This window comes from Felis catus, chromosome A1 (assembly GCF_018350175.1).
Source record: "Felis catus isolate Fca126 chromosome A1, F.catus_Fca126_mat1.0, whole genome shotgun sequence".
In the NCBI taxonomy this organism is placed as follows: domain Eukaryota; kingdom Metazoa; phylum Chordata; class Mammalia; order Carnivora; family Felidae; genus Felis; species Felis catus.
The window spans coordinates 48,235,675-48,259,873 of record NC_058368.1 but is presented as its reverse complement, the minus strand read 5'-3'; the positions used below and the strand labels follow the sequence as shown (position 1 = coordinate 48,259,873).

At 41.1% G+C, this 24,199-nt stretch overlaps 3 long non-coding RNA genes across 3 annotated transcripts in view; 2 read left to right on the top strand and 1 right to left on the bottom strand.

The window, feature by feature from the left end:
* Positions 1-24,199, bottom strand: part of LOC123384475 — a 45,281-nt gene that overhangs the window by 2,814 nt on the left and 18,268 nt on the right. Inside the window, exons 3-7 of the long non-coding RNA XR_006595605.1 lie at positions 23,116-23,205; positions 21,571-21,680; positions 19,539-19,769; positions 15,111-15,311; positions 13,572-13,861 (exon numbers count right to left, since the gene is read on the bottom strand). This is a non-coding gene — a long non-coding RNA (uncharacterized LOC123384475). The remainder of the gene's footprint in view (positions 1-13,571; positions 13,862-15,110; positions 15,312-19,538; positions 19,770-21,570; positions 21,681-23,115; positions 23,206-24,199) is intronic.
* LOC123384476 lies at positions 1,907-17,042 on the top strand. The gene is made up of 3 exons (XR_006595607.1): positions 1,907-2,313; positions 14,946-15,297; positions 16,452-17,042. It is a non-coding gene; the product is annotated as an uncharacterized LOC123384476 (long non-coding RNA).
* Positions 20,522-24,199, top strand: part of LOC123384478 — a 165,750-nt gene continuing 162,072 nt past the window's right edge. The window contains exon 1 of the long non-coding RNA XR_006595609.1: positions 20,522-21,146. This is a non-coding gene — a long non-coding RNA (uncharacterized LOC123384478). The remainder of the gene's footprint in view (positions 21,147-24,199) is intronic.

Genomic DNA, 24,199 nt, shown 5'->3' with positions numbered 1-24,199 from the left:
TTCCCTTTTCTCCACATCCTCATCAACCCCTAATGGATGTAAAGGACCTGTGTCTATTCAGGTCCTTTGCCCATTTTTAAATTGGGTTATCTATTTATTTATGTTGCTATTGCATAATAGGAGTTTCCTATATATTTGGGATATGAATTCTTTATCAGATATATGATTTGTAAACACTTTCTCCCATTCTGCAGGTTATCTTTGCACTTTGTCAATTGTTTCCTTTGCTGTGCAGAAGCATTTTAATCTAATGTAATTCCATTTGTCTATTTTTTACTTTTGTTGCTTGTGCCTCTGGTGTTATATCCAAATCTTGTCAAGGCCATTATCAAGATTTTCCCCTATGTTTTCTTCTAGGAGTTTTATAGTTAACTCTTACATTTGAGTCTTTAACTCATTTTGAATTAGTTTTTGTGCATGCTGTAAGATAAGGGTCCAGTTTCATTCTTTTGTATGTGAATATCTAGTTTTCCCAATACCTATTGTAGAAGAAACTATTCTTTCCGTATTGTATATTCACAGCACCTTTGTCAAAGATCAGTTGACCATACATGAGTGAATTAGTTCCTGGACTCTCTATTCTGTTCCGTTAACCTATGTGTCTGTCTCTATGTCAGCACCATGCTATTGCTAACTGTAGTTTGGTAATATAGTTTGAAATCTGGAAGTTTCATGCTTTCAGCCTTGTTTTTCTTGCTCAAAATTGCTTTGGCTATTCAGGGTCTTTTGTGGTTCCACATGAATTTTGGACTGTCTTTTTCTATTTCTGTAAAACATACTACTGAGATTTTGATAGGGATTGCACTAAATCTGTAGATCACTTTGGGTAGTATGAACATTTTAAACATATTAATTATTTTGACCCATGAGGACAGGATATCTTTCCATTTATCTGTATCTTTTAAAATTTCTTTCATTGGTGCTTTGTAATTTTTTTAATGTTTATTTATTTATTTTTTGAGGGAGATAGAGAGCAAGCTGGGGAGGGGCAGAGAGAAAGAAATCCCAAGCAGGCTCTGTACTGTTCATGCAGAGTCTGATGCAAGACTCGAACTAATGAACCGTGAGATCATGACGTGAGCTGAAACCAAGAGTTGGATGCTTAACCAACTGAGCTACTGAGGCGCCCCCATAGTTTTCATCTATCAAGTTCAACTATACAGTTTTTACCTTGTGATAAACAACAAGGTCTCCCACCTCCCTAGCTAAATGTATTCCTAAAAATTGTTCAGGGAAGAGAGTTGGTAATAATATTTTCATGGTTTTCTTGTGGAACTAGAGTTGTAAATGGAAGGCGTAAGGATAACTGAGTGATTTTAGGGCTCAGAGCTACAACCAGGGGATCAGTCTAAGTGTGGTTTTGTCCTGACAGACCCTAGACAGCAACAGGGCATGAGATGCCTAGGAAAGGCCATCTGGATGAGACTCAGGAAGTAGCAGAGTATTCTTACCACACACATCTGCCTAGCATTTAAGGTCTGATAAAGGCCTGGAAAGAAACAGTCCACAGGTTGGGTTAGAAGGCATGAAACCTTGCTGGAAGGAACACAGATTTAGTGCCTTTGAAAATTTGTTGGAGGGAACACAGCCCACAACCTATCTGCTAGTTTTGTTTCTCCAATGAACAATGGGGTTTCTACTTACCAAGTCGTGGTGTTTGGAGCTGAGAGAAACCTGAAGAAAGTCATTTTTTTTTAAGGCAAGGATCAGGGTTCCACAAGACTCAGTTCACTGTACAGATGCCACTTGAGCTAAGCTCTGGGCCTAAGTGGATTTTTCAGGAGACTTGGGAGCCCCGCCCCTCCAGGGTTTCAAAAAAAAAAAAGGAGGCATGGCCTTTCACAGTAGTAGGGGCTGAGCTGAGACAGAGCACACCTAAGTTTTTAGGGACTGGATGTGTGTAGATTGCAGGGATGTGGCATTGGTGGAGTGCAGAGTCATGGCTGAAGTGAAGAGAAGGGCTGAAGGAGTGTGGCAGTTATGAGGGAGCAGGAGCATGGCTAGATGAGAGGAACAAGACCAAAAGGAAGGAATGGGGTATGGTTATGGTGGAAAGGGAGTGACCATGGACAACACAGGAGATAACCAGGAAAGTGGTCTTAGAGGGAAAAGAATGGTGGGTGAAGGAGGGGACATGGTTACAAAAGAGAGCATTTGCCAAAGCCCAGTAGGTAGGGGCATGGCTTTATGATGTAATGGGTTGGAGAAGGCATGTTTATGATGGAGCATGAGGAATGAAGCCCAAGGAGCATGGATGTGAACACAGCTGAGTTCAAGAGACCCAGCCTGGCCACAATAAAAGGACAGTAGGAGGTAGGAAGCACCTCTGAAAGAATGAAAAAACCTTGCCTGGGAGACTGTGATAGGACCAAGGCAGAGTATGGAGAATTGGTCTGGAAAAGAGAAGCATAATGGATGGGGGAAAGGGGTGTATCCCACTAGGAAAAGCGTAGGCCTGTGGAGCCAAGGGGTATGACCTCAGAAGGTTGGACATAGCCATGTAGAAGCACCAGGGTAAATGGCTGGGCAGTGCCGAAGCTCAGAGAGGAGTGGGATAGGGGCCATGAGGGAGCATGGCCCAGTTTAGTGCAGGGGTATAGCTATAATGGAGGGGATATGGTTCCCACAGGAGGGACCAGAAAATCCCAGAAGGCCATTTATCCATATCTACAATTCCTTCTCTTCCCAAAGCCTGTGCTTCTTCCATAATTATTCTTACCCACAGTTCTCTATTGTCTTCCACAATTCTCTCCCCAAACAAAATTCTCTGTGCTCTCCCCCAAGTCCATGTCTTTCCTGCAATTCTCAGTGGCTGTGCCAGAGGGCTAGGTCTGGCCATGGAAAACTACTGTATGTAGTCCCAGCAGAAGGAGTTGTGGGGCTGGAAAGTAGGTGGCATGGCTTAGGAGAGAGGTACATGACTCACAGACTGTGAGGGTATGTGTGTGAAGGGGTGTGGAAAAGAGGGCAGAAGACCAGCAGGTAAATTTTTTAATCTCACCCACAATATCTTCTTTTCTGTAATTCCTTCTCCCACAGTTCTCCGTGATCTCCCACAATCCTCCATGTTCTCCCACATTTCTCTTTTCTCTCCGAAAATGCTCCATTCTCTCCCTAAATTCCCTACTTCTCCCAGGATTGTCTATTCTCTCTTACAGTTCTCAGTGGCATCTCAGTAGGAGGTGTGGTTTTGATGCTGCACCACTGGCCCTAAGTGGAACATGTGGCTATCAAAACACCTGGTGGAGTGGCCCTAGCCGGAGAGGTAGGTTTTCAGAAATTTTGGTCCTGATGGTCATGAAGGACCCAAGATGGCATGGCAATGCAGGAGAAGTAGGTCAAAATACCCAAAGCTGAAAACTTCTAATTTAGGATTCATCTCTTCCTTTCTCTCTTCCTTAAAGTATATATTTTTGTATTTGATCTTAAAAGTGTACACAGTTAAAGTAAGAGGGTCCCTTCCATATTTAATGTAATTGGGTCCACAGTTGACAGAGAAGTTGAGGTGGTTCTTTAAATCAGCTATCTGGGGTCAGCTCCTGCATTTTTGGGGACTACTGCTGTTGAAGACAATTTTTCTTTCTCTCAACAAGTACTTATTGAATGATTCTCTGTGACAAACACTGGACTAAGTGTTAGGGACAAAGTGCTGAATAAGACACACTCTCTAACTCAAGAAAGTATGACATGGTATATGGTATAAGTTTTCCAAGAGGCACATCCAGGGTGCCATGGGTGGCCTCGTTCAGCCTGGGCATCTCAGAGATGTTTGAGCTGTATTAAAGAAGCAGTATCGGGGCGCCTGGGTGGCTCAGTCGATTGAGCGTCCGACTTCGGCTCAGGTCATGATCTCGCCGTCTATGAGTTCGAGCCCTGCGTCGGGCTCTGTGCTGACCACTCAGAGCCTGGAGACTGTTTCAGATTCTGTGTCTCCCTCTCTCTCTGACCCTCCCCCGTTCATGCTCTCTCTCTCTCTCTGTCTCAAAAATAAATAAACGTTAAAAAAAAACATTTAAAAAAAAAAGAAGCATTATCAAGTGAGAAAACTTGAGTGGGGTATGGGAAGTGAGAATGGACAAAGGGAATTGGAAACACAGAGCACAGAGGAATAAAGATGACGTCTGCTCAGGCACTGGCCAATGAGTCAGTATGGCTGGAGAATAGGAGAAGCCTACTGGCAAATGGTGGGAAATGAGACTCAAGGCATGGATAGAAGACTGTGATCTTCGAGATAATGAGCCATTAAAGATTGTTTACTCAGGAGCTGACACAATCATATTCGAATTTTAGAAAAGTCAGTCCTACAGAAGTGTAGAAGCAAGGAAGGAAGGGGTAAGATTGGGTTGAGAGAAACTGGTTATAGGTGGGCCCCACAGTGTATCCAGACAACGACCAGGTCTTAAACTGAGGCAATAATGTATGTTATGAAGAAAAGAGATATTTAAGAGATTTAGAGTATCCTTCATTGTCCCCTATGTCACATTTTAGAAAAAAGTTTGTCTGCTTTGAGTTGGAATTGGCATGGATTTTAGAACCAGACAGTCCTTAGTTTAAATTTCATCTCACCACATATTATCCAAGTAGGGAAATATCTCAAGTCTTCAATTTCCTTATGCATAAGATTGGAATAGTAATATCCAGCTCACAAAGCTGTAAACATTAGTAACAAGTATAAAATGCTTAGCATGTAACTGGAACTTTGTGGTTGACCTGTCTTAGTTACTCACATATTTTAATTTTTTTTTTTTTTGGTTTAGATTTCAGGAAATTCAGAGTTAAATGTACAGGCATACCTCAGAGATATTGCAGGTTTTGTTCCAGACCACTACAATAAAGCAAATATTGCAATATAGCAAGTCAAATGAATTTTTTGGTTTCCCAGTGCATATAAAAGTTATATTTACACAATACTGTAGTCTGTTAAGTGTGCAATAGCATTATGTCATGAAAAAATGTATATACCTTAATTTAAAAAATACTTTATTGCTGGGGTGCCTGAGTGGCTCAGTCAGCTGAGCATCCAACTCTCAATTTTGGCTCAGGTTGTGATCCCAGGGTCATGGGATTGAGACCTGCTTCAGACTCTGTGCTGAGTGTGGAGTCTGCTTAAGATTTTCTTCCTCTCTCTCTCTCTCCCTCTCCCCCATTCACAGTCTCTCTCTAAAATGATTTTTTTAAATATGAAATTTATTGTCAAATTGGTTTCCATACAACACCCAGTGCTCATCCCAAAAGGTGCCCTCCTCAATACCCATCACCCACCCTCCCCTCCCTCCCTCCCCCCATCAACCCTCAGTTTCTAAAATGATTTTAAAAAATACTCTATTGCTAAAAAATGCCAACCATCATCTGAGTTTTCAACATGTCATAATTTTCCTGCCCCAAAGTTGATGGCTGCAGACTGACCAGAGTGGTGGTTGCTGAGGTTGGGGTCGCTGTGGCAATTTCTTAAAATGAGACAACACTGAAGTTGCCAGATTGATAGACTTTTCCTTTCATGAGCTATATCTCTGTAGCACGTGATCCTGTGTGACAGCATTTTATCCACAGTAGTACTTTTTTCAAAATTGGGGTCAATTCTCCCTGCCACTGTTTAATATTCTAAATTCTTTGTGGTCATTTCAACAATTTTCACAGCATCTTCACCAGGAGTAAGTTGCTCATCCACAATAAGGGAATCCTTATCTGTTAAAGTTTTATCATCAGATTGCAACAATTCAAATACAATAATAATGAAAACATTTGAAATACCATGAGAATTACCAAAATGTGACACAGAGACATGAAGTGAGCAAATGTTGTCAGAAAAAAAAAATGGTGCTGATAGGCTTGCTTCACATAGGGTTGCCACGAACCTTCAATTTGTAAGAAAATGCAATTATCTGCACGGTGCAATAAAACAAGGTATACCTGTAATGCTAATCAACAGAATTCATATTAGGCCTCATGACCAGGATATATGCTTTCTCTATCTTTTGATATTTCTATTATATTAACTTTATTGAATAGCCAATCCTTTGTTGTGAGCAATCTCATGTTCCATTTGGAAAGAAAGGTGAATAAGAAATAGGGGGATAGATAGATAAATGGATGGATAGCCAATCTGTGGATGTCACTCAGTAAAACCTTGATTATAGACCAACCCCAAATTTAGTGGTTTTAAAACAGCAACTCTTTGTTTAGCTCATAACTCAGTGGGTCACCAATTTGTGCTGGAATAGCTTCAACTAGGACAGCTCATCTCTGTCCATTTGGTATTAGCTGGAGCCGATCATCATTTGTGGCCAGGTAGAAGCCAATGTCCTCACTCACGTTTCTAGTTGACTGTTGGCTGTTGGCAGGGACAAAGAAAATAACTGGGCTAGCCTAGCATCTTGCATATGGTGGTTGCAGTAGGGTTCCCAAGAGTAGCATTCGAGAACTACTCCCGCTGAAAGCCCTTTTTAGATCCTTTCGTCATGTTTGCTGCTGTGGCACTGGCCAAAGCAAGAAATATGGCCAATTCCAAACCCAAGGAGTAAAGAAAAGAAAACCTTTCATTGATGGGAGGAGACACCAAGTCCTACTGTAAGTAGATGGGAACAATTTGTGGCCATTCTCTGTAATCTACCACCATCTGGGCTAGCTTCAACTCTTTCACATGGTGGTTGTTGAAGAGTTTCTTAGGCTAAATTTCCCTGACTATTATTCAGTTACTTTTGCCACTTGTATCTCTGCCACGTGAACATATCCAACTTTTTGTAAAGTCCTGAGGTTCCTTCCTGGAGTCCCCAAAGGGTATCTCATTGTTCTCAGTTGCCTCCTACCCAAGGATATTTTCCCCTTTGCACCAGCACTTTGTCTCATTGGGCATCCCAGATTTACCAGATGCTGTTCTCCTCAAGTGCATCTCATCTTGCTAATAGCAGGTCCTCTGCCACTGATGCAGCAATCTTTCAGGCATAAAGCTTCCCAGTGTCTGTGCACTGCTGGAGGTACTATACTTCCCTTTCCACAATGCCACTCTTGGCTAGTGGGATACTAGTACTCCTTGTGCCTCAGTGTCTCATAGTGTTTTGGAAACACATTTATGGAGTTTCCATGTAGCCTACCTCTCACACCAATCACAGATCCATTGGCTGTAGATGAGGAGCTATAAGGAACACTGAATCAGAAGATGCATCCAAGTTTATGACCAATTGATCTTCAGGTCACCCCAACGAAGTCTTGTCCACTTGACTCCTTGCCTTATTGTGAAGTTTTGTTTGTTGCCTATAGATTCCTTGAGATAATGTTATCAATTCACCAAACACAGTCAGACATGTCTCACACTGTCTCCTCAACTTGTAGATGAGGAAACTGAGGCTTAGCAAGAAATTCAGAAAATTGCCCTGGGTGTCATAGCAGGTCCAATGCACAGCTGAGATTTGATTCCAGACACTATGACTCCAAAGTTCATTCAGTTAATGGCCTCACGATATTCTGTTCCCTAAATGTAAGTCATTTCATGAGGTAAACATTTCAGAATTTTTGCTTTAAGATTTATGTCCAGGGGTGCCTGGGTGGCTCAGTCGGTTAAGCGGCTGACTTTGGCTCAGGTCATGATCTCACGGTCCGTGAGTTCGAGCTCCATGTCGGGCTCTGTGCTGACACTTCAGAGCCTGGAGCCTGTTTCAGATTCTGTGTCTCCCTCTCTCTGACCCTCCCCTGTTCATGCTCTGTCTCTCCCTGTCTCAAAAAAAAAAAAAAAAAAAAAAAAGTTAAAAAAAATTTATGTCTGAATATAATGCAGACAAGCTATTATTTCTTTCTGCTAAAAGATGATACAACTGAAACCCACCTGAGTAGACACAGGAAAGTTTAAAAGGAGAAATTCAAATATAGCTATTGTAACAAAATAGTACCTGTCTGGCTTTGTCTCTGTACTTTGTAATATAGTAGAGTATAGCAATTTTGAATATGCTGCTCTGCCTAGCCATGGATGAGACAGCCTTGCCAGAAAAGAGAAGGAAGAAAAGGAACTACTCAGGACATGCCTCCAATTTTTAAAAAATATCTATTTATTTTTGAGAGAGCAAAAGCAGGGAAGGGGCGGCGGGGGGACAGAAGATCCAAAGTGGGCTCTGTGCTGACAGGCTGACAGCAGCAAGCCTGGTGCAGGGCTTGAACTCATGAACATGACCTGAGCCACAGTTGGACGCTCAAATGACTGAGCCACCCAGGTGTCCCCATGCCTCCAAATTTTAAAGTCCTTATGTAGTGTGATTAAAAGAGCATGGGACATGGATTCAGATTCTCATGGGTCCAAAACCAGATTTGCTCATTACTAGCTGTGATGTTAAGCAAAGCACTTAAACCTCGTTTTTTTTTAACTGAAAAATGGGGTTACATCGCCTTCTGTATAGGGTTGTGAATATTAAGTAAGTTAAAGTATAGAAAACATTTTAGCCCAGTATCTGGTCCAGGATATGTTCTACTCAAAACCCACAACTATTATAATACTTAAACTTTTTGAAACAAGGTGGAAGAAAATAAGTAATTATTATAATACCAAATAAAACTAAAGAGTTTCCAGCCAACAAACACAGCTTTCTTTCTGCTTTAGTGCTCATATAATCAATGTGTTCTTAGCCTGTTTCCAATTTCTTTTCCATATTTTTTTTCTGTCTTTGCTCCATTCATCCATGGGTTAGTTCTTATTTACCCGAAGATCAGTAGAATTATTCTTTTACTTTCCCTTTTCTTTTTCTTTTTTCTCTCTTTTTCTCCCCTTCTTTTCTCCCCTTCTTTTCTGAGTACTATCCCATAAAGTCCTTCTCTTGATGGTGACATTTACACTGGTTCTTGAAGAATTTCAGTGGGTAGAGAGCACAACAAATCTGATCATCTATGATATTTGCAGAGACTAGTGATCAGTTTCGTGTGTCTGGAACACAGGATATTACTGGAGAAATTTTTTGTAAAGGTAATTAGAGGGAAAGTGATAAAGGACTATGAATCCCAAAGTAAGAAATGCAGATTTAATGTAGTCAGTGAAGGCTTTTGAAGGTCTCTGAAGAGGCAGATGACATGACAGATGTGCATATTAGGAAGGTAACTTTGGCACCCGTGTAAAAGTTAGATAAAAGTGAATAATGGATTCTAGTGAAGAGAGGCTGGAAGTGGGGAGATCATATAAGATCATTTGGGGTTGTGGCAATGGTCCTGACAAGCTACGAAGATGACCCCAGGCAAGGCGGAAACAGTGGGAATGGAGAAGGCACCTTGGATCCAAGGGGCACTTGCCAGATTGAATTCACATTCGTCAAATACTTACAAGTATCCACTCCATTGCAGTAAATGTTCTAGGTACCAAACTGAACACAGTTGCCAAAGGTCCTGCCCCTTGGGGGCATGGTAATGAACAGTGATGAAGGGTAAGATAGCTGGGAAGGGGGACTGTGCACTGTGCGTGGGCACCCAGAGTGGGGATCTCTAACACAGTGACACAAAGAGTCCATAAAGGAGCAGGCTTATAGACTCCCAGCAGGGAGGTGCTTCCAGAAGAGCAGCCGGCAGGTGCCAAGCCAGGAACTTGGATCAGCAACTCTTGGATCAGCAAAATGGTCAGACTCTGGGACAGAAAACAGGATGGTGAGAGCACTAGGACATAAGTAAGGAGTGATGTCCAGAGGCTAGTTCTTGGAGGTCAGTTAAAGGCTGTTTTGGTTTTTACTCTTGGTGTGATGGAAGTCGTTTTGTATGTCTTATAATTTCATTTATTATGATAATTAGTTTAGCCATACTTAGGTATGTAGCTTGAGCCTTTCTGAACCTTAATTTTCTCATCATTAAAATGGGTATAAAACTAGGGGCGCCTGGGTGGTTCAGTCGGTTAAGCATCCCACTTCAGTTCAGGTATGTGAGTTTCGAGCCCCGCATCAGGCTCTGTGCTGATTGCTCAGAGCCTGGAGCCTGCTTCAGATTCTGTGTCTTCCCCTCTCTCTCCTCCTCTGCTGCTCTGTCTGTCTGTCTGTCTGTCTCTCTCTCTCTCTCTCAAAAATAAATAAACATTAAAGAGTCTATTTCTAAAAAAAAAAAAAAACCAAAAACATGGGTATAAAACTATAAACCTCATATGGTTTCTGTGAGCATTAAGTGACTGTTGAAAGGCACCTGAGTGTTGCCTGGATGTGTGGCTTGAACGGGTGGGAGAGTGACAGTTTCTCCATTTCTGGCGGACACAACTAGATTATGGTGATAGTTTCCGGGAGGAGACAGGAAGGAGCTAGCTCAGTGAACAGGAGAAGGAAATAATGAGACCGTTTTGTATGCCAAGGTGCTGTGTGACATCCAGCTGGTTGTCCTGGTTGTGACTGGTTCTGTGGGTGCGGATTCCGGAAAGAGGTATTGCCTAGCGCTGTGGATTTCAGAAAACAAAGGTAGAGAAATAGTACATTTTTTACATAACCTCTTTCTAACTGTTTGCCTTATGCTCAGAGGCCATAAAACAGATGTCCCCGTGGCGACCTGGTAGCAGACAAGGCTTGATGGACTTTGCCCTCTTTTCTATAGCAACTTCCAAGTCCCCCCACCATGAGGTTCTTTTCTAGTTTGTTTCTAGTTTCCCAGTTCTCTGCATCTTCCTCCCCTTTCAAGTGTATGGTAAGGAACTATATATACTTTCTCCATTCTTCCACTTGTGACACTACTGTCCCTCATTTTGATGGACTTGCCTTATGTTTAATTGATTCCTGGTCTCACAAGTCACTGTCATTCAAATACACATCCAGATGTATTTAAACATTGCGGCAGGACAACACGGCCAAAGAGACAAGGGAGTGGTGTCCGGGAGAGAGTCCCTTACTTTATCTTTCTCAGGCAGCGCCCTTAGAAGGGCTCTTGGGGAGGATCCACAGAGCACAGAGTTGGGAGCTGGGAGGGCTGAGTCCTGCACTCCCTCCTCCAAGAGCAGATGTACACCCACTGTGTGATCAACATCCCCTGTACTCCTGCAGTTTAAGTCCTCTACCTGGAAAGACTTAGTTTGCCCAACAGGCATTTTTTTGATTGAGCCATAATAAATATCCATCCCACCTTTCTTATTTAAGTAGACCACATGATTTTCCCTAAACCTCCATCTCTTGAAGTGACATGTCATGTCATGATTTTCTAACCAAAGTCTATCTGTTTCTCTTACCTGCCTTCTGTCCTTGTCTAACCCTCACCCCCAGCCAGAACTCTACTCCTTATACCAGGAGGCTGGTCATTTTCATTTTTCTCCCTTTGCCTTTAAAAAGGTGGATGAAGCTGTGGACAGGTAGGCAATGCTTCCAGGGGAATTGAACACTGGTGTCAGCCAATCCAGGAGTCTACTCCTTTGCTGGGATTTCTGCTCCTGAATCATTTGCTTTCTCTTGTCTATGTGCCTTTGTTACAAGATTGAATACTGAAACACTTTCCTCCCCCAACCTGCCTCAATCACTCTTTTCTTTGTTGGGCTATCTCTTCCTTGCTCTCAGGTTTTGTAACCTCAAAGGAAGCTTTTGCCTGTAAGTTCAACATCCACTTCCTCCCAAGGCTGGGATAGGTGCTTCTGCCCATGTGTGAAGAACACTGTGTGTGTGTGTGTGTGTGTGTGTGTGTGTGTGTGTACACACATATCCTCCCCAGTTGCCCAATATTATATTGTCATTGTCCTTGGGCTTGTCTGATTTCCAGGCTCCTCAGCACTGACCCACTGTTGAACCTGAGTGGATGCTGAATAAGCACTTATGGAATGAATATGTACATTTCTTGATCCTTTCATCCTAATATTAAATAAAATGTTGTATGTTAAATATTCCACGCACACAAGACTTTTTTTTTTTTTTTTGAGAGAGAGAGAGGGCACACACTCGAGCATGCATGAGCAGAGGAGGGACAGAGGGAGAAGAAGAGATTATCTTAAGCAGGCTTCATGCCCAGAGTGGAGCCCAACGCAGGGCTCTTGATCTTCCAATCTGGAGATCGTGAACTGAGCTGAAATCAAGAGTCAGATACTTAACAGACTGAGCCAACCAGATGCCCTGAGAATTTTCTTTATTCTTACCTTTACCTTCTGAATGTCATTCTCCTTCCCCAAAATCATTTCTTACAGGAATTTTCTATTATATGAAATTTCCCTCTCAATGACACCATAATTTGTCTATCTTTACATGTCAACATGAGCATCACTTTTTTCTCTTTTGTTCTTGCATACTTTGAAGTGTTGTGAGGTGTGCCTTCATCCTCTTGCCACGAGGAAACCAGTGTCCTCAAGCAGTGTAGCAAGTTGTCTCAAAATCATTATGCTTTTTTCAAACCGCATATCCTCCTCAAGAAACCTGAAAGTCTCCAGGACTCTCCCACCATTCACTCCACCCGAGTCATATGTTAGAGCCAGTCACCAATTTCAGATCGAATTTTGTTATATCTATGAAGTGTGCTGGTACTAGAAAAATAAAAAAGTTGACAGCTACTCAGGAATGTATAAATGTCTCCAAACTGGACTTTTATTTTGTGAGTGATTATGAAACTCAAATCACAAGTTCAATGTGCAAAGAGGGAAAACTTTCTTTGTTTAATCTAATACTTCTCACCAGGGATGGTGGGAAATCAACTGTAATCTCTCTCATCCTCTTTTTTCCAGAATTTGAAGTAGAAGGACTCTGGGTCCTCTGACATTATCCCTACATTTATTCATTCAAGAAATATTTATTCAGCACTTACTGTGTGGCAGGCAGTGTCTCGGGCTCTGGGATATAGCAATGAACACAACAGTTTCTGTGTTCATAGAAAAAAATACTTGCACATGCATACATACATAAGTTAATATTGTTAAAAAACAAAATTCAACTGAGGAAACCTAAAGATTTAATTGGCTTTGTTCAGTGATTCATGGATCGGGCAGCAACTCATCCAGCAAAGAGAAGAGAGCTCAGAGGGTTGTAAAAAATAGAAGGTTTTGAAAGGCAGAAAGAGGGTAGGTCAAGGAAGTCATAAATAAAAGGATTATTTCAGGCAAAGTACCTTCCTTTGGGAGACCGATGGGGGTCTATCACACACATTCCTTCACTAGTGCTGATCAAGTCATTCCAAGTTGACAGCTTAAAGGTTACATTCCTAGGAGTGGCTGAAAGTGCAGTTTAGTCTTGCTTTACGGGCTTTCATAGGGGCAAGGAACTCCATTTGGGGCTTGTTGTTCTGTTTTTAAACAATGTGTGTATATATATGTGTGTATCTATCTATCTATCTATCTATCTATCTATCTATCTAGATATGTGTGTATAGATATAGAAATAGATATAGATAGATAGAGAGATAGAGATAGAGAGATAGATACTGTTAGATGGTGATAAATGCAAGGAAGAAAATAGCTCAGGGTATATGGGTCCAGGAAATCCCAGGTGGGGGCTATGGTCCCACATAGGTTGTCAATTCTATCCCTAGAGAAGAAATTCTGATGTGGGTCTGTCTGATCCCAAGACATTAAGTGAAACATGTTTTTTAAGGGATAAGTATCGCGGCCCACATCCATACAGCCACCTTCTCTCTCAGTTCCTTCCAGCCAAGGGCCAGGGCTGCTCACTTACAGGAAGATACAGGATCTTCTGATCTCGCTCTGGTTCTGGGGCTCTCTCCTTTGATGTCTTCTCTTCCTCCAGTTTGGTAGCCAATCTAAGACTTCTTCTCATTCCTAGCTTAAGCCAACTTGGTCCTGGACACTAGGTAAACATACTGCTTGTATATTCAGCTTTCTTTTTGTCATACTGTTTTTTGTTTGTTTCTTTGTTTTCTGATTTCATTTTTCCCTGTTGCTAGCTGAAAGATATGACTCTGGTGTCTCCTTCCATTATAGCAGTAGAGCTGAGCTGAGTTTTGGCTTTGGAATGGGGACAGAGAAGAAAATGAAATAGCTTCTGAGATCTGCTGTAAACCAAATCTTTTACTTTTTAAAAAATTTTATTGAGATACAATTCACATAAGAAAGCTCACCGTTTTAAAGTGTGCAGTTCAGTGGTTTTGCCTATATTTACTATGTTGTGCTACCATTGTCACTAAGTCCAGAACATTCCCATCACCCCAAGAAGAAACCTCTTATCCACTGAAAGTTGCTTCACAATTTCCCATCCCTCCACCCTTGGAAAACCCTAATCTACCTTATATCTCTGTGGGTTTGTCTGTTCTGGACATTTCATATGCACAGAAGTATACATATGTGGCTATTTGTGTCTGGCTTCTTTTAGTTAGCATCATGTTTATGTCTTATTAGTTTAGGGCAAAGGAGTCCTCTCTGCTTCACCCCGTCCAGCTCATTGGAGGTTGGTGTTGGACTTCAGAACCCAAGACTCAGCGTGTCAGGGTGCAGTACTCTAGCTTCTGTGGGGTTTTTGCCTTTACTCTATCAATATCAGGGAACCTGCAGTGAAGGCTGACTGGGCCTTTGGGTATTTGGGTATTTAAGGGCATCTTGGTCATAACAAGAGATACCCCATCCTGACAGAAATGAAATGCTTCATGCCTCCTGTGGAAATCACTTATGAGACGAGCATAAGTACATATCTTTTGAACATTTTCTTGTTATGTATTTTATGTGTCCTATTCTAATAGGATTTTCTCATCTTCCTAAATCTTGGCCAAGGTACTCAGAGTTAAAAATAAATTAGCATAGGGGCGCCTGGGTGGCGCAGTCGGTTAAGCGTCCGACTTCAGCCAGGTCACGATCTCGCGGTCCGTGAGTTCGAGCCCCGCGTCAGGCTCTGGGCTGATGGCTCAGAGCCTGGGGCCTGTTTCTGATTCTGCGTCTCCCTCTCTCTCTGCCCCTCCCCCGTTCATGCTCTGTCTCTCTCTGTCCCAAAAATAAATAAACGTTGAAAAAAAAATAAAATAAGTTAGCATAATTACATATTTGGAAAGTGCAGTCTTTACTACCTTACATTTTATACAACCTTGATTTTTCCTTGCAGCTCTTCAACAATGCTGGATCACTTATGTATGTAGTGTTCCTGGTGTATATGTGTGCAGGTGTGTCCTCGTTTGAATCTACGCAGTATACATTATTGATTTCAGACACGTCTGGTCACATGTGACACACTGGTGGGAAAATCCACGCCACAGAAATGTCTCCTTACATGGAAGCATGAGGTACATCATGAGACTGATGTTAGCCATGGATTTGGTCTACGAAGAATGCCTCTGGTGGACAAAAGCCGGCATGTTCCTGCTTCCTGGTAGCGGTCAATCTGGTCCATGACATGGGAGTCGTGCCAGAAGCACTGGCAGCTCTGAGGGCACCGGAGAGCCATCTGTGCCCTCCAGGTAGGCCTGGGTGCCTGTGAGAGAATGAACCCAATTCAAGCAACTCTGCATGTAGCATAGAGGACCCAACCGCTAACATCACCAGAGCAGGAAAGAAGAAAATAGCGGATATTACACAGTAGATGAGAAGAATTACTTCCTAGTGAGCCCACATGAGATACCCTTGGAGACTCCATAAGAACTGAAGGAGGTCGTGAGGGGGCCTATAATAGTACATGAGTATGAAAGCCAAAAGCCAAAGAAGAAATTGTCATTATGATCTCATTTTTACCTCCAGACAGATACTTTTCGGAAACACAGAAGGATTCATATGTATATTATGAATACTATATAATAATATACTCTATATTTTATTAATATAGTGATTATCTAAATCCATAGGCTACTTTTATTATTATTTCCAACCAGAGATGTAATCAGACTCCAAAAAGATCACTTAAAAAAGCAATAATTCAAGCAACTGAAGAGGTCTAATCTCACTCAAAAGTTTCCTATTTAGTCTGTGGAAATAGCCCTATTCCCTAAAACTCCCTATTCTCCTCTCTCCCTCCCATCATTTTAAGAGATGGCATCTCATATTAAAAACAAAAAAAACAAAACAAAACAAAACAGAATCAGAGACATCTGAGTGGCTGTACTTCCTACCAGCTGATGATCCTAAACAAGTTAATTAACATCTCTAAATCTCAGGGTAAAATAGATATTTGGGGAAGTTCTACCGGATTAGATCTGTAAAGTGAGTAGCAAAATGCCTTGCACTGTAAACACTCAGTCAACGTAGCTCTTTGGTCTTTCCAACTGCCATGGGGGCTAGGTCCCTGGAAGAGACCCCCTGGGATGGTGTGGAATAGGCAAGTCCCCAGGAGAGCTTTCAGAGGAAGCCACCTCTGTTAGGACAAATTCTCCTTGGGAGCTCCATCAGCTGTTGCCTCCTGAGCATGAGCCATCTGCTTGTCTTGCCTTTTTTTTCAGTAGCAATCATGCTGCCACAGGTGCCATTTAGCCTCAGACTTCTTCCACCTAGTGGAGTAGATAAGCTTCCCCAGGGGCACACATCCAGTTCCAGAGCCACCACTGGCACCTCGACTGCATGCTCTCTGCTGAGACTCTGACCAGGTGGATCTCAGTGTGCCTTCCCACTCCTACACCTGCAGGGAGAAGACTGAGGACCAAGCACCAACATCTGAGGACCAAGCACCAACATCTGACACCTTTCCTCCACCTCCCTTCCCAGATCCTGCCTTAACATATTCCTCTCTTCCATTTTCTAAGCTCTCTTTTGAGATTGATGAGGGAGAAAATAAATCTCAAGAAACAACGGATACCATTGTCTAAGTATTTCCAGAAATGACTGATTAGTAGCAACTCTGCCAAACCGAAAATGATCATAGTTTTTGGCACTCGCCAAAGTTTATGTGGACAACACTAAACAATTTCACCCTTGCATGAGAAAAGATCCAAAGATAATTCTTAAGGAAAAATCTGACCTCAACATCAGGCATCCCATGACCCTTCTCCTGGGAAGGTGCTTCACTTTCTATGTGAACGTGGAGTTGGGTCAGCTGCACAGACTTGCTCACACGTGCCCCTCATTGTATGGCTGGGATTCAAAACATAAGGGGTTTACCTTCAGGCAGGGGCTTGCCATTGAATCTGTCTCACATAGCAGTTAAAAGCCCAGCTCTGGCATCGGGCTACTGAGATTTCAAACACTGGCTTATTGACTGTAGGAAAATATAATAAAATCCTGGTTTTCTGACATATGAAATAGATAAGATAATATTTTTTGCTAATAAGTTTGTAAGAGGCTTCTGGGCTACAATCAAGGCCTAGGACATAATAAGTACTCAAGAGCATTTACTCTTATTGTTGTTGTTGTTGATTTGATTATTATTTTCTAAGATGAAACTGGAGAACCTTGGGCTGACTATATCAAGCTAAGCTGAGAGACATAGAAGACATGATACATAAAGAAGAAATGTGAAGACAATTGTTTGAGACAGTGGTTCTCAAACTTCAGTGTATATTAGAATTACCAGAAGGCCTGTTAAGATACAGATTGCTGGCCTCCACTCCGGAGTTTCTGTCAGTAAGTCTGGGGTGAGGAAAGAGAATTTGCATTGCAAACTTGTTCTCAGTTGATGCTGTTGTGACTGGTCTGTGCGCACAATGCTTCGGGCAGCACAAATTTAGAGTATTTCTCTTTTAGAAAAGTTTGATTTTTTTTTTTTTTGCCAACGGTTCATTCAAAACATGGCCACATATTTCTATATTTTTCTTCTGAGAAAGCAGGGTTGAGGTGTTGCCCATGTGTAAATTACCCATGTTAGGTTGAGGCTTCTCACTTAATAGATTTATGAATTGAGAGTCTGTAATGTTCCAGACACTGCACTAGGTCCTGGAAAACATCAGTGGGTAAGACAGACACCCTCCCTGCCCTCATGGACCTAATGGCCTCCTGAGGTGATAAGCGTTAAGCAAATAATTACATGAATGCAAAATTACATTTGCTTTTGAGTAAAAAACAAACAAACAAAACAAAACTTTAATTCCCATGTCAACTCTGAAATAGATAGTACAGATATTATGGTTCCTATTTATGGCTAAGGAAAAAGTACAGAATCAAACAATTTTCATTTAAGGCTAGCATTTGAATTCATTTAAATTATTTAAAAAAATTTTTTAATGTTTATTTATTTTTGAGAGAGAGACAGAGCATGAGTGGGGAAAGGGCAGAGAGGGAGGGAGACACAGAATCCCAAGCAGGCTCCAGGCTCTGAGTTGAGCTGTCAGCACAGAGCCCGACGCATGGCTCACACCCATGAACTGTGAGATCATGACCTGAGTGGAAGCCGAAGTAGGTAGCTCAACCAACTGAGCCACCCACGAGCCCCTGAATTCATTTAAATTCTCAATGCAAATAGAGTTAAAAGACTTTCTTAAGGTCACAGGAGTAATTGGTATCAAGGCTGAAATTAGACTTTTATTTGGATTTTCTTTTCACACTGTCTGAAAACTAAAAGCATGGCCTTGGTGTTTTATAGCACATATACTATATATAACATCCCAGCTATGTTAGTAGGAACAAAATAATAACAAGGGAGCTAGCAGGCAACATAAATAGACTTTCTGCCACACTGATGTAGAGCATTGTGTGGTATTTATAATATAACTTCATTTCTCCTTCTCTTGGTGGCCTAGAAGCCAGTCATTATTCTTTTATTATATTACTTGGTCGCTGTTTTTCTTGCTGGATTTTAGAATGTATTGTCAGAAGTACACTTGACCGTGTCTGATGGATTAGTGCAAGTCATTTATTTTTAAAATCGGAGACTTTGTTTAAAATAGTTCACAATTTCTGAAAGCAAGTCACTTTTCAAAATGTTCGTAATATAATTGTAATTCTTCTGCAAAACACCTCTCAGTCAGGTACTCACTGACCTTGCCAATTTTTTTTCTCAGTTCTAAAAACAAGGAAACTAAAAAGTTCATAGAAGTAAATAAGGAATATTGCTAATAATACACATTAAAAGAGCATGATGAGAAAGCTATATTTAAAGTCAAATTTTAGGGAATTAAAATTTTAAGTTATATGAGACATATCCATTATATGAATATTTTAGCTCTGGAAATTAGATACTAGCCTCAATTAAATAATTTTGAACCTGGGTGCCAGGAATCCTACTTCTAGATGGGTGGGAGTAAGGTGCAAATCATGGTGCCCTTCATTACCATGAATATATGATCACAGAGTTTTAAAGGCACAGAACCAGATTAAAAACTCAAAGTAGCATTTGTAGAGTCCAAAGAAAACATGGAAAATCATCTCCTCTTACTTCTCATTACATCAATGAAGAAACCAAGTCCCAGAGAAGAAATGATCACATGAGCAAACTCCCAATCTCCTGACTCCCTGTCTGATGTTTGTCTCCAAACTATGGCAGTGATGTAATGTTTTGTAAATTTTAAGGCATCCCTACCTCTTCTTCACTCCTATGGCTGTTCCTTTAGCCCAGGCAGATTGGAAACTTCTTGTACACAGTGCCAAAAGAGACAAGAAATTACCAAGTTGAGAAAGTCTATTCTTGGCTTTGGTATCTTATAAACCTAGATCCTAGAATGAGACAAAAGATTTGGAACAACGCATAATGATGTAAGAGCAAGACTTCTTGCCCTAAGCTAGATAAAGATTATCTGGGATGAGGAAGGAGAAATTCAGAAAGTAGATGCAGAGAACTTACATATTGTTGGTTTCTGAGAAGGGGGCCAGTGATCTGCTTTTCCTTAGTCAAGCGTCTAGCAAATGCCATAGAAACCAGGGATGTAGTTGGAACGTCCAAGAGCAAAGTGGATCTGAGTCCTCTGCCATTGGAAAGGGAGAAAGTTTCCAGCATCTCTAGCTTTCATGACTGGATACAGAAGCAGTGTTGGGCAGACAGGCTCCAAACAACCTCACCAAGTTCTCCATTGTCCTGTGGAACAACAATGCACAAGTTCAATTGTAACAAATAGAAATAAACATTAAGTTCACTTACAGAGAAATTTCTTGTACAAAAGAGACTCTGGGTGACTTTTTGCCCACTCTAAATATTACTGCTTATTTGGCATAAAATGTAGTTTTCCCAAATGGCAAAATAATTGGTTTTCTGAATTCCACTAAAAAATAATGATTTGATCCAATAAGTTGACATGTAAAATGGCCTTAAATATCATTTTAGGAAACGTGGCAACTCCTCTTTTAAATGAAACACTGTTGTGAAGAACAATTTATGTCTTGAAACATTTTAATGTAAAACTCGTGTTGGTATTACATTTTGGATTTGAAGACCAACTCAGCCCCCATACATTCCCATCTTACATCCTGTGTTATGAAGCTTCCAGAAATTCTACTGTAGTGAGGGCCTCTAGACAGGACCTCCCAGCTTCCTTAGGGACACACCCCCAGCTCACTTGCAGCAGAGTACATTATCATTTCCTATTTTAATCCAAGTTTTTCTTCTTACTTTGCAGTGTTATTATTATTTACACATTTCAGATGTTCCTATATTTATTCCTGAAGTGCATGCAATTAATTTCCAGCTAACATTGACACATGCCCTTGAAGGCTACCTTTGGTATCCTCTTTTTTTAAAAAAGGCACTGTGGATCTACTCTCTATATGTGTAGGAGGCATCAGGAAGCAGCATGTCCTGATAGTTTAAGCTCAGGCTTTGGAGTCCCTCCAGGCTCTATCACCGACTGGCTTTGGGTCTGCAGGCAAGTCATTTAACCTCTCTATACCTCTGTTTCCTCATTTATAAAATGAAGATCATGATAGTTCCTACCTCATGGACTTGCAAGAGTTAACTGTAACTGTAAAATACTTAGTGCAATTTCTGGCAAATGGTTAGTGTTCAAGAAATGTCAACTATTACTATTATGTGACCTAGGAAGATGTGTTTGCCACATCTGTTCCCCTACCTACACACACACACACACACACACACACACACACACACAAACACACACACACACACACACATATTTTCTTCCCCACTTTGTGCTATTTTATTCCTTAATAAATACTTGTTGAATGTGTTATGAATGGACCATTTGCTTTCAGTTTTCAGTTCAATAAACCTTAATTAAACCCACACCATGTACCAGACACTATGGTAATGAGACAACAAAATGAATAAAATGTAGTCTCTGTTCTTCATCTTACAGCGTAGGAGAGACTTAATTAATAACTTCACATTTGCACACGTTGACAGGGAAGGGGCACTTGAGAATCACTGGAGACTTCCTGGAGGTGGCAATCACTGACTTGAATCTTGAACCATGTGTAAGAGTTGGGCAGGTGAAGAATGGTGAGTAGGTCCTCCACAGGAGGAAACAACATGAAGACATGGTATGGGGGTGGGGGGGACATTTGCAGGGATCAAAGCAAGGGTAAAAATGGAGGCTACATACCTTATGTCTAAATATATAGAAGTAATAAAACATGGTAACACCCTGCTACATATGTTTTATCCTCCTACCTTGACAAATGTTCCTTCATAACATCCTAGAAGGCCAAGCTATATGTGGGAATACTGGAGCTTATTGGAATTCCAGGCTAGAAATGTGACTGTGAAGAGAGAGTCAGCCCTTAGCCTGTAGCCTACCTTTCTCTTTTCTCACCCCTGGCTCCATCTTCCACCTCCCTTTCTTCAGAAACAGTGGTAAGATTTGCCCCCGGCCCGCCTACCTCAGACCTACCCAAGGTCATAGTCTATTGTTTGGAGCACAAACCTTGGGTAATTTGTCCAGGGAATTCAAGAGAGCAGACATCAGTAGTCTGGTTCACAAGGAGGAAGGATAGACTGTGAGTGAATTCTTCCTTAGTCACCTGGACAGCTCATCTGTGAGGAAGACCAGAGAGCATCAGAACCAGGCCCCTGGAAAGCAGAGATCGTAAAACAGATACCCTGTGTGCCTGAGTCTAAGGGTTATACTTAAGGAAAATCACACTTCTCCATCATGAAAGCCTAAAGAATAAGGCAGAGAGTGGGATAGGACACTGGAGGGGTTACATAAGAGCCATGCAATGGACGTTCTTTATATTCCATGAAGACTGAACTTGAATCTGTTGGTTTAGTAGAATTATGGAAAGATTTGGCAAAAAAGAAATGTCATGATTACATTTTTAAAGTAAATTTTAAAGTAAAAATTTGGAGGTCAGATTGGGGATCAAGAGTCAAAATAAGACAAAGGTAGAGGGTCCAGTTCTGGGACACTCCAGTTGAGAGATGAAGTTAAATTTGTGGAGATGAGAAGATGGGTCAATACACATTTTGGAGGTAAAATTGATATGAATTACCAATTGTCTGGAGTTGAGGGTGGAAGAGAGTGAGAGACAGAAGATGAGAGAGGGTAGAGGTTGACTCCATGTTTTTGCTCAGTGGCCGTGTATGTTGGTTTTCTATTGCTGTCACAACAAATTATCACAAATTTAGCCGTTTGAAACCATACCCATTATCTCCCAGTGCATCTCACCTAGGTCCCCTGCTTAGATACTCATAAGGCTGGGTTCCATTTCCTTCTGGGAGATTCCATGATGAATCTGCTTCAGGTTATGTGTTCAATTCAGTTCCTTGAGTTATAGCACTTAGGCTCTCATTTGCTTGCTGGCTGTTAACTGAGGATTGGTCTTTGCTCCTAGAGGATGCAGGGATTCTTTCTCATGCTTTCCCTATGGGACCCTTCCAGCAACAGCAGATAAAGTCCCCCAGCTCCAAAATAATTTTTCTACTTTTAAAACTAATGGGATTAGACTGTGCCCATTCAGATAATCTAGGATAATCTCCCCATCTCAAGGTCCTTAACCTTAATCACATCTGCAAAACCCTTTGCACCCTGTAACACAATGTATTCACAGGTTCCAGGGATTAGGGGAGCCTAAAGATTAGGGGATAATATTTAGGGGGGCCATTCTGCCTATCATAGACTGTTAAAAAGCTCCTGGATTTAGTCTAACCAAGCTGCTCATTTGACAGATGTTTCTTGTCTGAGGCCAACCAGCTGGTTGGTGGCAGAAGTTGGGTAAAAATCCAGCCTTCCTGATTTCTGGGCCAGGTCATCCATGACTATGCAATTAGTAGCCCCTGACTCTACCTCCTTCAACCCCACCCAATTGCTCTCTATCAAATCACCTTGTTTATTTCCTTCATTGAGTCCATGAGACCCTCAGATTACATTATTAAGTTTATTCATTTATTGACTGTCTTCTTTTACAAGTATTTAAACTCCCTATTGAGCTAGAAGTCTAAAGTAGGGATTTTTGTCTGATTTGCTCACCACTGAATCTTCAGTGCTGCAAATAGTTTTGGTACACAGTTGAATCAATAAATGAATGATGATGATAAGATTTGGCCTGAGTTTGTGAGTCTAGAAAAACAAACAAAATTATAGTTCAGAATATTTTCAGTCGTCACGTTGTTATTCCAAAACATGTCCAGTTATCCTCTAATTCATTTGGCAAACGCTCTTGATTTGAAATATGCATTTGCAGTATAGCCACTCAAATAAGAATGTCAACATCCAAGTCAGTTGAGATGGACTGTGGTTGGATTTTCCTTGACTGTTGTATTGAATTGTGCATCCAAAGAGGCCGTTTTAACCTTCTACAGTAATACGTCTTCCATGAGTGGTCTTATGAAAATAAATCAGCAATATTAAGGCATCATTTTGCTTTATATTTAACATATTAATGAGTGTTACTGGGGCCAGTTGGACATTTGCATATGTTTGTATTTCCTATGGTGTTTTTTAATAAATTTTACCTCTATTTAAACCTTACTTGTCACTGGGGCTTGGAAATAACTCAAGAGGTCATGTTGCCCACCATTACCCTTAAATCTTAAGTATATGAAAACCGTAAAGTCAGCTGAGATGCTATTTCTTAAATTGCCTCCAAAAAATAAACTTCCTTACTAAAAGTTACAAGTTGCACAACTAGTAAAGCAAGTATATTCTTTATAAGGCTTACGCTTTTTTTTGCACTGCTTTTTAAATTGCATTGACTTAATTATCCTCTTGTATTTATTTCAGTGAACAGAGTAACATCAAAATAATTTATATCCTTTATTCTTCTTCAGGCTTCCAGCATAGATGACAGCAATAAAGTTAGCTTTTATTCACTGAGAGTTTTTTTTTAAAGGAATGACTACATAGTCTTCCAAGTTACATCTCATTTATGAGACTTCAAAGTGAACACAGTATTTAAAAATTTTTTTAATGTTTATTTATTTTGAGAGAGAGGGAATGTGTGGGAGAGGGGCAGAGAGAGATGGAGAGAGAGAATCCCAAGCAGGCTCCACACTTTCAGTGCAGAGTCCCACGTGGGGCTCAAACTCACGAACCAGGAGATCGCAACTGGAGT